Raw genomic sequence first — 15,426 nt, 5'->3', positions numbered from 1 at the left:
ATAACATAATAATATTAAATACGTTATAATATTGACATTTACCTTTAAAAATGCATCATCTAAATTGTGAGGGTGATTTCTGACCCATTTTTTATTTTGTTTCTTTAATAAAAATGGTATGTTTCATCTGTGGTCCAAGACTTGGTTACTTTTCCTACATTTGTCATGTGAACACACACAAAAAATTGGACTGAATTCGATGAGTGAGGTAATACTCTTGTTGTCCCGGGTCAAATTTGAACCAACATAGGAAATGAATGGGAAAGACTAAAACACAGAGCATTTTTTTATTTGTCAAATAAAAATAAATAATTCAGACATACAGTGATGTGAAAACCCTGATTTCTTCTATTTTTGTGTATTTTTCATACTAAATTATTTTAGATATTCAAACGAGATATAACATAAAACAAAGGCAACCTGAGTAAACACAAAATACAATTTTCAAATCTTTTTTTTTTTGTTGTTGTTATTATTGAAGCAAAAATGTTATCCAACACCTATATCACCCATGTGAAAACTAACTGACCCCTTAAACTTAATAGCTGGTTGTGCCACCTTTAGCAGCAACAACTGCAACTAAACACTTCTGATAACTGGAGGTCAGTCTTTCACAACGCTGCGGTGGAATTTTGGCCCACTCTTCTTTGCAGAACTGCTTTAGTTCAGCCACACTGGAGGGTTTTCGAGCATGAACTGATTGTTTAAGGTCCTGCCACAGCATCTCAATCGGGTTCAAGTCAGGACTTTGACTAGGCCACTCCAAACTTTTAATTTAGCTTCTTTTGAGCCATTCAGTGGTGGACTAACTCCTATGCTTTGGATCATTGTCTTGCTGCATAATCCAGTTGCACTTGAGCTTCAACTCACGGATTGATGACCCTACGTTTACCTTTAGGATTTTCTGGTAGAGAGCAGAATTAATTTTTTTCCTCAATTATTTTAAGTCGCCCTGGCCCTGAAGCAGCAAAGAATCCCCATACCATCACACTACCACCACCATGCTTGACCTTGGTATGATGTTCTTTTGTTCCACTTCTGACTCATCAGTCCACAGAACATTCCCCCAAAAGCTTTGAGGATCATCAAGGTGTGTTTTGGCAAAATTCAGATGAGCCTTCTGGGTTAGCAGTAGTTTTCGCCTCACCACTCTTCCATGGATGGCATTTTTGGCCAGTGACTTTCTGATAGTGGAGTCATGAATAGTGACCTTTATTAGTGTGGGTGAGGCTTGGCTTTTTTGTGACTTCCTGGATGAGTTGTTGCTGTGCTCTTGGAGGAATTTTGGAAGGTCAGCCACTTCTGGGAATGTTCACTACTGTCCCAAATTTTCTCCATTTGGAGATAATGGCTCTCACTGGGGTTCTTTAGAGTCCCAGAGCCTTTGAAATAGCTTTGTAACCCTACCCAGACTGATGTATTTCAGTCACTTTTTTCCCTCAAAATTTCTGGAATTTCTTTCAACCTTGACATAGGGTGTGTCTAGTCCAGCTGAACCCCATTATGAATGCAGTTTCATAGATTTGGGGATTTAGTAACTAAGGGGCAAATACTTTTTTCACACAGGTCCAGTTGGTATTGGAAAACTTTTTTGCTTCAATAAATAACATTATCATTTAAAAACTCTATTTTGGGGGTCTCATGGGCGCCATGCGAGGGTCGGACGTGTGAATGGCGAGCTCTGTGCACTTTGCTAGTTTTAATCATATTTGTGTCAAACCGGTGAGATTCGATACATCCTAATCCTTAATTGTTTTAGGAAGACAATATGTCAAAGAATTCAAAATCCTCAGACTCTGGAGATATTAAAAGACACTTACATGCTCAGGCTGATTCCCCTGAGAAACAGGCCGAAAGCCCCGGACTCAATTCGGATGGTGAACTGAAAGAAATCTGGCATGAATTGATGAATGTGTCGGCAATGCTGATGAAGGTTGTTGCACACTTGGAGGATCTTGCTGTAATAATTCGATCGATCACTTCCATGGAGACGAAATTCTCTGAGATGTTTACAAGATTGTAGGACGTCGAGAAACGGATCGATTCCTGAGCATGAAGAAGGCCGAGATATGGTAAAATTCTTGGATGGGCTCTTCCCGAGTCTGCTCGACATAACAGGCCATAAGCTGGAAATCGAACAAGCTCAATGTTCTGGCTCGGAGATCCGCTGAGGGAGACAGGCCCGTTCAATTCTGGCCAAATTTCTGAGATCATCCGATAAAGATCTTGTGTTACATGAGGCGAGGAGTAAAGGAAAGCTTTCTTGGAAGAACCACAGCATTTTCTTGTTCCCAGACTTTGCGAATTCGACAAGAGAGAAACGTTATCGATTCAAGGAATACAAGAAAGGTCGCTTTTGCACTGATGTTCCCACCCAAACTGAGAATAGATACTAAGGAGGGCCGCAAAATATTTACATGCCCACAGCAAGCTATGTCCTTCATAAAGACAATTGAATGAGTAAGCAAATTGGTGATTTTCATGTTGCTGCCTAGTGGACCAACTCATTGAACATTCACTTGACTGTCTGAGGAAACTGAGTGCCTTTTTTTGTTTCTTTTTGTGCTGGTTCCGCCAAGCAGCTGGAGTTTGTTTTGTGGAATATTTCTTGCAGGACATTGGAGTGATTAGGGCATGTGTTGCACTCGTGTTATGACCGAATGGACCGGCTTACTGAACATTCATTTGACTGCCCGAGGAATTGAATGGCCTCCTTTTGTGTGTGTGTGTGTGTGTGTGTGTGTGTGCTGGTTCCGCTAGCAGCTGGAGCTTGTTTTGTGGAGGAACACACCTTCGGGGCAATTTACAGGTTTTTTTGTGTTTTTTCCGCTTATTGGCTGGAGTTTGTTTATTTTCTGTTGTGTAATTCTATCTCACAAAATTTGTATAAAGACTTGATACGGACTTGAGCGATCCGACGGCAAAGATGTCGTGGGGACTCTCGTAGGCGTACATGGACTGTTTGAATTTAGAGGGATAGACGCTGGTTGGCACTGTCGTGCGTGGAGTTAATGCGCACGTTTTTCTTTTTTCTGTTTTTTTTTTTTGTTTTTTTTTCGGGGGACGTTTGTTTGTTGCTCTAATGTTGGAATGTGGTCTTTATAATTTTGTTCTTGACACACAATCTATTTTTTCTAATATGTAAAAATGTCAAATGTTAATATGAGTGGATTGTCTCTCTCCACGTGGAATGTGAATGGGTTGGGGCACCCCATAAAAAGAAGGAAGGTTATTTCTTTTCTTAAACATAAGAAATATGATATAGTGTTTCTTCAAGAAAAGCATCTTTCCCCGCAGGAAGCTGAAACATTTGGGAAGATATGGGGTGTACATGTTTCTTTAGTGCTGGCTCAAATAAGAGCAGGGGAGTCATTACACTGATAAGTAAACATCTACAATTCAAATGTCTCAAACAGATTAATGATAAATTAGGAAGAGTCATTATTGTTTTAGCAGAAATTCAGGGGCAAAGTTTGATTTTGGCTAATATTTATGCACCTAACGTTGATGATCAGAGCTTTTTTTATAGATCTTGAAGGGATGTTGCAAGCCGCTGGCACCCCTCAGGATATAATATTGGGAGGAGGCATTAATCTTTTGATGGACTCAGTCCTTGATCACAGTGAAGCAGAAGTGTGTAAGCCCCCCTAGAGCAAAATTGATGCTTCACAGGATGTGTACAAATCTTGGTCTTGCAGATATTTGGAGGCTTTTGAACCCATCTGGTAGGGACTATACATTCTTTTCATCAGTCCATAATATTTATTCTAGAATAGATTTTTTTTTCATATTAGTCTCAGATCACGCCCTGGTGTGTTTAGAGGTGTTGCCACATATGGAGAAAAATAAATCATATAGTTGGCACTTTAATGTATCCCTTTTGCAATATCATGAATTCCAACAAATGTTAAAGGCTGAAATCAGTGTTTATATGGAGACCAACTGGTCCTCAGTATCCTCTGTGGGCGTGGCTTGGGAGGCACTTAAAGCGGTTCTTAGGGGTCGGATCATACAGTATGCCTCATTCATCAAAAAAATACAAAGCACGAGAACTCATGGAGTTGGAAGGGAATATTAAAAGAGCTGAAGCGCCAAATGTCATCTGATGGCCTCAGAGAATTGACCCGATTGAAATACAGATATAATACTATTTTGTTGCAGAAGGTGGAGTTTGGCTATTCAGGGCAAGATAGTCTTACTTTGAATCGGGGGACAAAGCAGGGAAGCATTTGGCTAGATATATAAAACAGAGAGAGTCTTTTTCAAGCATTCCCTTAGTGAAATCTGCTGGTGGTTAAATATTTACCTCAGCCATTGATATTAATAATACTTTTAAAGAATTCTATCTTATCTTTATAGTTCCACATCTTCGTCTACCAATGATGATGTTAGAAAATTTGTGGAACCATTAGAACTCCCTAAACTGACGACTGAGCAAAAAAATTCTCTTGATTCTGAGATAACCTTGTAGGAGCTCAGTGAGGTAATTAAGGCCTTGCCTACAGGCAAGGCTCCGGGGCCAGATGGTTTTGCCGCTGAATTTTTTTAGATCTTATGCTACAGAACTGGCTCCACGTTTGTTAGAAGTTCATACGGAATCATTAAAGAATGGAAACTTCCACCAACCATGACACAAGCCCAGATCAGTCTAATTCTTAAAAAGGACAAAGATCCAAGTGAGTGTAAGAGATACCCTCCAATTTCCCTGATCCAGCTAGATGTAATATAGTCAAAAAGTCTGGCTAACCGATTAAGTTATGACATCTCTTATACATACAGATCAGGCGGGGTTTATTCGGAGCCACATCTCTTCTTTTTTAATTTTTTTATTTGGAATGTCCAATTCCCAATGTGCTTTTAAACCCTCGTGGTCGTGTAGTGATTCGCCTCAATCCGGGTGGTGGAGGACGAATCTCAGTTGCCTCCGCATCTGAGACCGTCAATCCGCGCATCTTATCACGTGGCTTGTTGACCATGTTGCCACGGAGACATAGCATGTGTGGAGGCTTCCAGCCATCCACTGCAGCATCCATGCTCAACTTACCACATGCCCCACCGAGAACGAACCACATTATAGCAACCACGAGGAGGTTACCCCATGTGACTCTACCCTCCCTAGCAACCAGGCCAATTTGGTTGCTTAGGAGACCTGGCTGGAGTCACTCAGCACACTCAGGGGTGGTAGCCAGCGTCTTTTACCACTGAGCTACCCAGGCCTCCATGCCACAGCTCTTCTGATAACATTAGGCGTTTCATCAATATCATGTGGGCAGTGGCGAATGATCAGACTCCGGTCGCGGCCATCTCACTTGACGCCGAAAAGGCGTTAGATATGGTAGAATGGGATTATCTTTTTAAGATTTTGGAAATGTACAGGTTTGGGAATATGTTTATTGGATGGATTAAATTACTTTATAGACACCCGGTAGCGGCGGTATAAACAAATGGATTAATTTCAGTTATTTTACTCTGGATAGGGGCACCCGTCAGGGTTGCCCTCTTTCCCCATTATTGTTCTGTCTTGCCCTGGAACCATTAGCAGCCATGATAAGAAAGGAGGATGATTTTCCAGGGGTGATGGCGGGAGGTGTGGCGCATAAGCTTTTGCTTTACGCAGATGATATTTTAGTATTCGTCTCTGTCCCTTTTAGATCTATGCCTTGCCTCCACAGAATTATTAATTCATTTTCTAAGTTCTCGGGATACAGAGTTTATAGGTCTAAACCGAAGCTTTGGCTCTGACAGCGTACTGCCAGATAATGGCTTTTCAGCCAGGTGCCTTCCAGTGGCCCAAACAGGGCATTAAGTATTTGGGATTTTATTCCCAGCAAATTTGTGTGATTTAGTTAGAGTTAATTTTGACCCTTTAGTAAAAGGTTTTCGAGCGATGTGGGCAGTTGGGCTTCATTATATTTATCAATGATTGGGAAGGTTAATGTTATTAAAATGAATTGTATTCCAAAATTCAACTACCTGCTACAGTCACTCCCTATAGATGTCCCCCTCTCTTACTTCAAACAATTTGATAGCATAGCAAAGTCCTTCATTTGGAATGGAAAACGTCCCAGATTACATTTCAGTAAGCTGCATAGGCCGATTGATAAAGGTGGGCTAGGCCTGCCCAAGATTTTGTTTTATTATTATGCGTTAGGTCTCAGACATTTGGCTCATTGGATGCTTCTGCCTGAGAAAGCTCCTCCCTGGTTTTGTATTGAACAGGAAGTTCTTGCCCCTATTTCGCCATTGCAAAGCCTTTCTATCAAACTAACTGGAGAAGTTAAATTACACCCCGTTATCTCGCATTTACACTCGGTATGGACAAAAGAGTCCAGAGTGTTTAATTCAGACATTTATTTAATTGTTGCCTCGAGCTTATGGCTTAACCCCAAATTATGTATTAATAAGTCCCCTTTCTGCTGGTCAGAGTAGATTGTGAGGGAAGTTAATACACTCGGTGACCTGTATGAGTGCGGAGTGTTGAGATCCTTTGAAAATCTGGTTCAACATTTTGGGATTCCCAGATCGCAGTTCTTTAGATATTTACAGCTGCGCCACCTGCTCTGTTCTATTTTTGGGTGTAGCATACACCCCCTAAAGCAGCAGATACTCTGAGAGGGGTGATTACTGCTTTTGGAAAAGGTCATGATGTATCAGTGTATTACTCCCTGCAAATTCAGAGCCTGGGGGACGGAGCTTTAACTTCTCTCAAGAGATTATGGGAGAAAGATTTAAACTTGCTATTGGAGGGAGAGTGGGCTAGGATTCTAAAAAACATCAAGTCTGCATCTAGAGATGCAAGGGTGTGCCTTATGCCATTCAAGATTTTACATTGATTTTATTGGATCCCCTCTAGATTGTATAGGCTTGGTCTTAAAGACACACCCACCTGCTGGCGATGACAATCAGAGGATGGAGGCATATCCCATGTCTTTTTTTGGGGGGGGGGGGGGGTTAAGATCCAGGAGATTTGGTTGAAGGTTCAGAGTCTTGTGTGTGATGTATTGGGCTTTCATTTTGCCCCAGACTCTGTATTCTGGGCAATGGGGCAGTCATCGACGTTGAGAATAGACACATAAAGAGCGTCCTAACTAGCGTCATGATTGTCAGACAAATTCTTTTAAGGGGTTGGAGGTCGCCTGAAGCGCCCTCATTTCAGGAGTGGTGCTCGGAGATGGGGAGGGTGGTGGCCTTTGAAGCAGGGTTTTTTAGAAGACTAGGAAAATTGAATTTGTTTATGGAGAAATGGGGCAGATATCTGACCTTGCTGGACATGTAATTATTATAATTTTTTTATCCTTTTATTTTTGTGTGTGTCTATAATCATGTGTATATACTCATATGTAACCACAGGGATGTTTGTTGGGGGTCAGGGCGGGGTTGGGGAATGGGGATGGGAGGGAGGGGGTGGTTGTGGGGTTTAAATGTTGATTCCATATATGTTTTGCTCTTGTATATGTTCTGTAGGAATCAATAAAAAATGTTAATTACAAAAATAACTATTTTGTGTTTACTCAGATTGCTTTTTTTATGTTAGATTTTGTCTGAATTTTTGAAACAATTTAGTATGAGATATACACAGAAATGGAAGGAATCAAGATGGGGGCAAATACTTTTTCACAGCACTGTAATGCAGAACACAATCACATAATTGAAGGGGTGAGACTAAAAAACATCCACAATGCAGAAAACACATGCACACACACAGGCTTGTTTAATTATTAGCAAGGACATCTCTTAGGCTTCCATTGATTTAATATCAGGTTAAATTATATTATCTATTTCCAAACTCTACCTCTAAACTTAAGTCTAACCATCACACAAACATGTGCACATCACTAGATTTCAAAATCATCATCTGACCCATTTAAGAATTTTTTTTTTTTTTTTTTTCTGATGAGGAAATTTGGCCCTCACAGGTGTAGACAAACCTGTCTATATATACCAAACATACCACACAGGTCAAAGTCTGAGTCTGACCCCTCTGTGACAAAGTTTATGCTGTAATTTTGATGTTTGAAATAAATGACAGGTAACAAAATAATAAATCTGTCTTTTCTTTGAAATACAATAAGCTTTGATTATGGCAGCATGGTCAGGTTTCACAGCATATTGGAGCATCATTGCAAAATCTGACACTTCAACACAACTGGTTTATAAAAAAAAAAATGCTAGAATTTGACAAATAAGAGTTTTTTATAATGTCTAAATATATATCCAAATCATAACTTGTGATAATATCTAGAAATTACATTTTTTACAACATGAGCTTATAGAGATCAGCCATTGCAAGGAGCTCTGAAGCCATCTATTGGACATGTCATTTCATGTAATTTTTACATTTTTATTCTAGCAGTTGTCACCAGAGACCCCGAATGCATGACAAATTGTGATGATTTGACACTTTCAGTTTACTGAAATGAAGGTTTTTACATAAGTGAAGGTAACACAAAATGAGCGTATTTTATATGAAAATGAATGGTGTAATTTAGAGCTAAATAAGGTCTAAATACCATACAGTCCTCCCAAAATGCACAACTTTAGTGTTTTACTTTAGAAAAATTATACAGTTGAGTCAAAAGTTTACATACACTTAGGATGAAGTCATTAAAACTAATTTTAACCACTTCACAGATTTAAAATTAGCAAACTATAGTTTTGGCAAATCATCTTCTTTGTGCATGACACAAGTAATTTTTCCAACAATTGTTTACAGACAGATTGTTTCACATTTAATGGACTATATCTCAATTCCAGTGGGTCAGAAGTTTACATACACTAAGTTAACTGTGCCTTTAAGCAGCTTGGAAAATTCCAGAAAATTATGTCAAGTCTTTAGCCAATTAGCTTCTGATAGGTGGTGTACTGAATTGGAGGTGTACCTGTGGATGCATTTTAAGGCCTACTTTCAAACTTATTGCCTCTTTGCTTGACATCATGGTAAAATCAAAAGAAATCAGCCAAGACCTCAGAAAAGTAATTGTGGACCTCCACAAGTCTAGTTCATCCTTGGGAGTAATTTCCAAATGCCTGAAGGCACCATGTTCATCTGTAAAAACAACAGTACGCAAGTATAAACACCATGGGACCGCGCAGCCCTCATCTCAGGAATGAGACGCATTCTGTCTCCTAGAGACAAATGTAGTTTAGTGCGAGAAGTGCAAAGCAATCCCAGAACAACAGCAAAGTACCTTGTGAAGATGCTCGAGGAAACAAACAGGTAGACTAGTATCTATATCCACAGTAAAACGAGATCTATATCGACATAACCTGAAAGGCTGCTCAGCAAGGAAGAAGCCACTGCTCCATAACCGCCATAAAAAAGCCAGACTACAGTTTGCAAGTGCACATGGGGACAAAAATTTTACTTTTTGGTGAAATGTCCTCTGGTCTGATGAAACAAATATCAAACTGTTTGGCCATAATGACCATCGATATGTTTGGAGGAAAAAGGGTGAGGCTTGCAAGCCGAAGAACACCATCCCAACCGTGAAGCATGGGGGTGGTAGCATCATGTTGTGGGGGTGCTTTGCTGCAGGAGGGACTGGTGCACTTCACAAAATAGATGGCATATGTGGAAGGAAATTTATGTGGATATATTGAAGCAACATCTTAAGACATCAGCCACGAAGTTAAAGCTCGGTCGCAAATGGGTCTTCCAAATGGACAATGACCCCAAACATACCTCCAAAGTTGTGGCAAAATGGCTTAAGGACAACAAAGTCAAGGTACTGGAGTGGCCATCACAAAGCCCTGACCTCAATCCGAGAGAAAATTTGTGGGCAGAACTGAAAAAGCGTGTGCTAGCAAGGAGGCCTACAAACCTGACTCAGTTACATCAGTTCTGTCTGGAGAATTGGGCCAAATTTCCAGCAACTTTTGTGAGAAGCTTGTGGAAGGCTACCCAAAAAGTTTGATCCAAGTTAAACAATTTAAAGGCAATGCTACCAAATACTAACAAAGTGTTTGTAAACTTCTGACCCACTGGGAATGTGATGAAAGAAATAAAAGCTGAAAGAAATCTTTCTCTCTACTATTATTCTGACATTTCACATTCTTAAAATAAAGTAGTGATCCTAACTGACCTAAGACAAGGAATGTTTTCTACGAATAAATGTCAGTAATTTTGAAAAAATTTAGTTTAAATGTATATACACTGGTGGCCAAAAGTTTGGAATAATGTACAGATTTTGCTCTTATGGAAAGAAATTGGTACTTTTATTTACCAAAGTGGCATTCAACTGATCACAATGTATAGTCAGGACATTAATAACGTGAAAAATTACTATTACAATTTGAAAAAAAAAAAAAATTCTGAATGTCTTAAACTACTTCAAAGAGTTCTCATCAAAAAATCCAGCAATGACAGCTTTGCAGATCCTTGGCATTCTAGCTGTCAGTTTGTCCAGATACTCAGGTGACATTTCATCCCACACTTCCTGTAGCACTTGCCATAGATGTGACTGTTTTGTCGGGCTCTTCTCACGCACCTTACAGTCTAGCAGATCTTTTGTGCCATTTTTGACCTAATATTGACCTTAAGACATGCCAGTCTATTGCATACTGTGGCAACTCAAAAACAAACACAAAGACAATGTTAAGCTTCTTTTAATGAACCAAATAGCTTTCAGCGGTGTTTGATATAATGGCAAGTGATTTTCTAGTACCAAATGAGCAATTTAGCATGATTACTCAAGGATAAGGTGTTGGAGTGATGGCTGCTGGAAATGGGGCCTGTCTAGATTTGATCAAAAATGACTTTTTTCAAATAGTGATGGTGCTGTTTTTTACATCAGTAATATCCTGACTATACTTTGTAAACAGTTGAATGCCAATTTGGTGAATTAAAGTACCAATTTCCTTCCAAAACAGCAAAATCTGTACATTGTTCCAAATTTTTAGCCGCCAGTGTATATATATCTCTCATAAGTTTCATAATTTTGGCTCTGTATGCCATCACAATGGATTTTGAAATGAAGCAATCAATATATAACTGAAGTACAGACTATCAGCTTTAATTTGAAGGGATAAATACCTTCAAATTAAGGGGCCGTTTACATGACAACGTTTTCAACTAAAAACGGAAAACTTTTTATGTGATTTGGCTGTTCGTTTACATGACAACAGCATTTTGGGGCCTGAAAACGCAAACTTTTGAAAACGGGTTTCAAAGTGCAAGTTTTTGAAAATGATGCCGTTATTGTCTCCGTGTAAACATATAAAAACGCGAATTTGTGAAAACGATGACGTCATGCGCACACGTATTATGTGTTATATAAAGAATGATGGATTAATAGGCATCAATTTGAGATGTATAATTATCAATATGAATACTGGTGTCTGTGCAAATAACAATAATCAACAATTTATTAATTTGGAGTGTTTTGTATGGAGTGTGAACATTGTACAGTAGGCAGAACCTGCAATTTGAAAATCTTGAAATTAATGTATGGATTCAGATGGGGAAAATATATTTGTATTTTAAATGTTATTTATTTACTTAATTTTATTTGATGTACCTTTACCCTGCAATTCATTCACCCACCACTTATGTATATAGCCTATAGACAGAGATGTGATGCCATGTACAGTATTGAAAACATGAGGCAGTGAAAATGCATGTTTAGTACATCGTTGTCATGTAAACATACCCTAAACTAACAGTCTGTACTTCAATCACATCTTGATTGATTATCATTTCAAATCCATTGTGGTGGCATATTGAGCCAGAATGATAAGTTTGTTAGCTTGGCACATCTTGACTTGGGAATATTTTCCCACTCTTCTTTGCAGAAACGTTCCAGATCTGTCAAATTGCGAGGGCATCTCCTGTGTACGGCCCTCTTCAGGTCCCCCCACAGATTTTCTATAGGATTCAGGTCTTGGCTCTGGCTGGGCCATTCCAAAACATTAATCTTTTTTTGCTGAAGCAATTCTTTTGTTGATTTGGATGTGTGCTTTGGATCATTGTCATGCTGAAAGGTGAAAGATCTCTTCATTTTCAGCTGTCTAGCAGATGCCAGAAGGTTCTGTGCCAAAATTGACTGGTACTTGGAGCTATTCATGATTCCCTCCACCTTCACCAAAGCCCCAGTTCCAGCTGAAGAAAAGCAGCCCCAAAGCATGATGCTGCCACCACCATGCTTCACCGTGGGTATGGTGTTCTTTTGCTGATGTGCTGTGTTGTTTTCGCACCAAACATATCTTTTACAATTCTGGGCAAAAGTTCTTCATTCAGACCATAACAAATTTTTCCACATGGTTTTGGGAGACTGGATATAGGTTTTTGCATAGTTTAGCTGGGCTTGGATGGTTTTTTCATCAGAAAAGGCTTGCGTCTTGCCACCCTGCCCCATAGCCCACATAGATAAATAATACGCATTGCATAGGTTGTAATTTTTACACTAAAGGTGCAAAAAGTCTGATATGAATTATCTTTGTTTAATTTTTTACATCACAAAAACCTGCTGTTTTAACAGGGGTGTGTAGACTTTTTATATCCACTGTATACATACAGTGCACAGCATAAATGAGTACACCCCCTCTGAAACCTAACAAATTCAGCTCTTTTTCTTTAAAAATAAGACATATCTGGTGTTCATTTATAATGTAAATTTTAAGCAGCTCTAATGAAACATGTCAATACTAAACAAGAAAAAAATGACTTTCTTATAAAAATGATAAAAGGCCATGTTCAAAAAATGAGTACACATTCCTGAAAGATATAATATAAAATGTAATAAAATATTTTCTGGTGCTAGATGAGGGACATTGATCAGCAGATTATTCTTTTGAACTATCACACTCAAATAGACATAGCTAGTTTAAGTGTAAAAGTTTTACTTATCCCATTGAATCACTCTCAGACTCGATGCTGACAACAAATGGACCACATGGGAGAGAACTGTCAAGTAAATGAAAAAAGAAAATGATTTAATTGCACAAAAGGGGACAATGGTACAAGATTATTAGCAAATCATTGTTACTGGCTCAAAACACACTAGCAAAAGTGACAGAAATTCAAAAAGAATTGACTTGTGACAATATTGCTGAAATGTTCAGACAGTCGCTGTAAGCTTCACCTCATGATGAGCGATTTTTGCAAAGAATTGCCAAGCACTCACCTCAGAGCTTGCAAAAGCTGTGGGAAACCAAACTAGAGTGACCGTTTCATCTCACACAGTAAGAACACTCTGCAAAGAAGTGGAATGCATGGTTGTCATCCACGCAGGAAGGCAATGCTGAACCCAAAGCATAAAAAGCTTGTTTAGCTTTTGCCAAGGCCCATACTGATAAAGGTGCAGATCTTTGAGAATCTATAAGCTTGTCTCATGAGCCCAAAGTCATTTTTTGTTTTTGGATCTGATGGAATCCAAAATGCATGGCATGACACGGGAGTACAGTGGAAAGTGCATGGTATCCACAGTGATGTACAGTGGTGGTAAAGTTCTTATATGGGGAGTTAGGTGTGCTGAAGGTGTGGGGGAATTGTACTTCTTCAATGACATAATGAACTCACAGATGTTTTTTGTTGTTGTTGTTGTTGTTTTGTTTTGTTTTTAATCTTAAAAGAGAAGATGCCACCCTCTCTTCCCACCACAAAGTCAGGCACTTTTTTTTTTTAACAAAACAACAGCCCTAACATTTTTTCGAAAGCCACTGGTACATCAGAGAACTCAAGGAGGTCATCCTCCAGGAGTGGAACAGGATAGACATGACAATATGTCATGAACTTGTACACTTGATGTCAAGAAGGGACAGAGCAATATTTAAAAGTTTTGGTGGACTTTCTAAGTACTAAAATACTGCACACTATTTGAATTTATTCAAGGGTGTACTTATTTTTGCAACCCTTTAATTAAGCAAAGCTGCCTAATTTAATTATTTTAAAGATATTGATAACATATATTTCAATTATGTTATTAAGTATATGTTTAATACATTTCAATTTTGTCATCTTTGCATAAATTGTAATAGTAATCATTTAGAAATAGAAATATATCTTTATGTTCAGATCAAAAGAATTTTAAGATCATGAGAAACATTTCAGTAAAGTGTTTCAAAACTTTTGACCGGTAGTATATATATATATATATACACTCATGTATGTTCAGGTTCATTTTTACTCGCAAACAACTTAAGTTTGACTCACAAACGAACAATGCTCAATGGTTAATGACAGCATGCACTGGAGCTGACATGGACAAAACCTGATGCTCATGTTCTCTTGCATGATTTGAGAATATTCCACAGAGCTTCTTGTGTTGAGCTTTAAGTGGCGAATTCTCAGGGCTAGCAAAGCCTACTCTGCTAGCCTAACATGCCAAATAAATAAATATTTTTACATTCTCAATCACCTTTTTGCCTATGTATTTTTAATCACTTTCCACTCTTCATTAATCTACAAACAAATAGAGAAAAATGAAAAGTTTATCCAATCAGAATTTATTCCTTGATGCTTACAAGCAAAGTGTGACAACTGTTTCACAAATCACATGCCTGAAGCAGCGCGTGAGTCTGAGTTCCACCCACGTCAGGTCTTCAGAATTTCTACAGAATCTCTCAACAGTGTAAGTGAATAGGCATCTAAAGTCAGATTGTGAGATTCATCAGCCAATCAGATTGATTTATTTGTTCTTGGTGGGTGTGATCTTTAGGATATGTCCCAGTCCAGGCCTTCTAGCTGGCCTTGAGTGATGCAATCACGCTTTAAGTGATGTACGTAATTCAAGAGCAAAAAGCATGAGATCTTGCTGACAAGTCGGCTGTCATCACTGCTGGTATTGCCATTGAGAAAGAGATCCTTATGGATTTACAAACATGAGATGTTCTGCATGACCGTGTGATTGCTTAATTTATTAAACAGGAAAGGAGGACTGATTTTCACTTCAGGTAAATTAGTAAGTGCATTTTTATAGCAACATCAGGAGTTTTCTAAGTGTAAATTAGGCTGCTTGAGCATTCAGTGTCGGATCAAGTTTTGAAAAGTAGTGCTGCGTTCCATTCAACTCGGAAAGTCGGATTTTACAACTTCCTACTAGGAAAAGTGCAGTGGAGTGCATCTTGAAGTCAGAATTAAAACTTATAGGCTCATGCAGAAATTCTCAACTCTGATTTCACCGAGATGCAGGGGCATGATGTCACACAAACATGTTGACACTCAGGGAGATATACAAAGTAAGTGATAAACATTCACTTTATTATGTAATATCGATAAATGAGTTTGTTTCCACATTACATGATATTAAAGCTTGTTTAACAAACGCCTGCAGAAACAGGTGTATAAACATTATAATCTCTTCTGATAATCGTACACCTGAAGCACAAATGCTAGTGCTGCAGCATTGTTTATCAGCTGGGTTGCTAGGAGACATCTCTAATGAGAGTCAAACCCCTGCTAAGCTAATGGGAGCGTTGCAGTTCCGAATA

The 15,426-nt window shown here is 38.8% G+C and overlaps 1 protein-coding gene across 1 annotated transcript in view; it reads right to left on the bottom strand.

Annotated features, from left to right (window-relative positions):
• Positions 1–8,981, bottom strand: part of LOC127418958 (protein AAR2 homolog) — a 49,649-nt gene extending 40,668 nt beyond the window's left edge. Inside the window, exon 1 of the mRNA XM_051659907.1 lies at positions 8,965–8,981. The gene's annotated coding sequence lies outside the window, so the exon portion shown is untranslated. The remainder of the gene's footprint in view (positions 1–8,964) is intronic.
• Between the last annotated feature and the right edge of the window lie 6,445 nt (positions 8,982–15,426).

This window comes from Myxocyprinus asiaticus, chromosome 28, assembly GCF_019703515.2.
Source record: "Myxocyprinus asiaticus isolate MX2 ecotype Aquarium Trade chromosome 28, UBuf_Myxa_2, whole genome shotgun sequence".
NCBI lineage: Eukaryota > Metazoa > Chordata > Actinopteri > Cypriniformes > Catostomidae > Myxocyprinus > Myxocyprinus asiaticus.
Note: the sequence above shows the minus strand (reverse complement) of the source record. Positions and strands in the feature narration are given on the sequence as shown.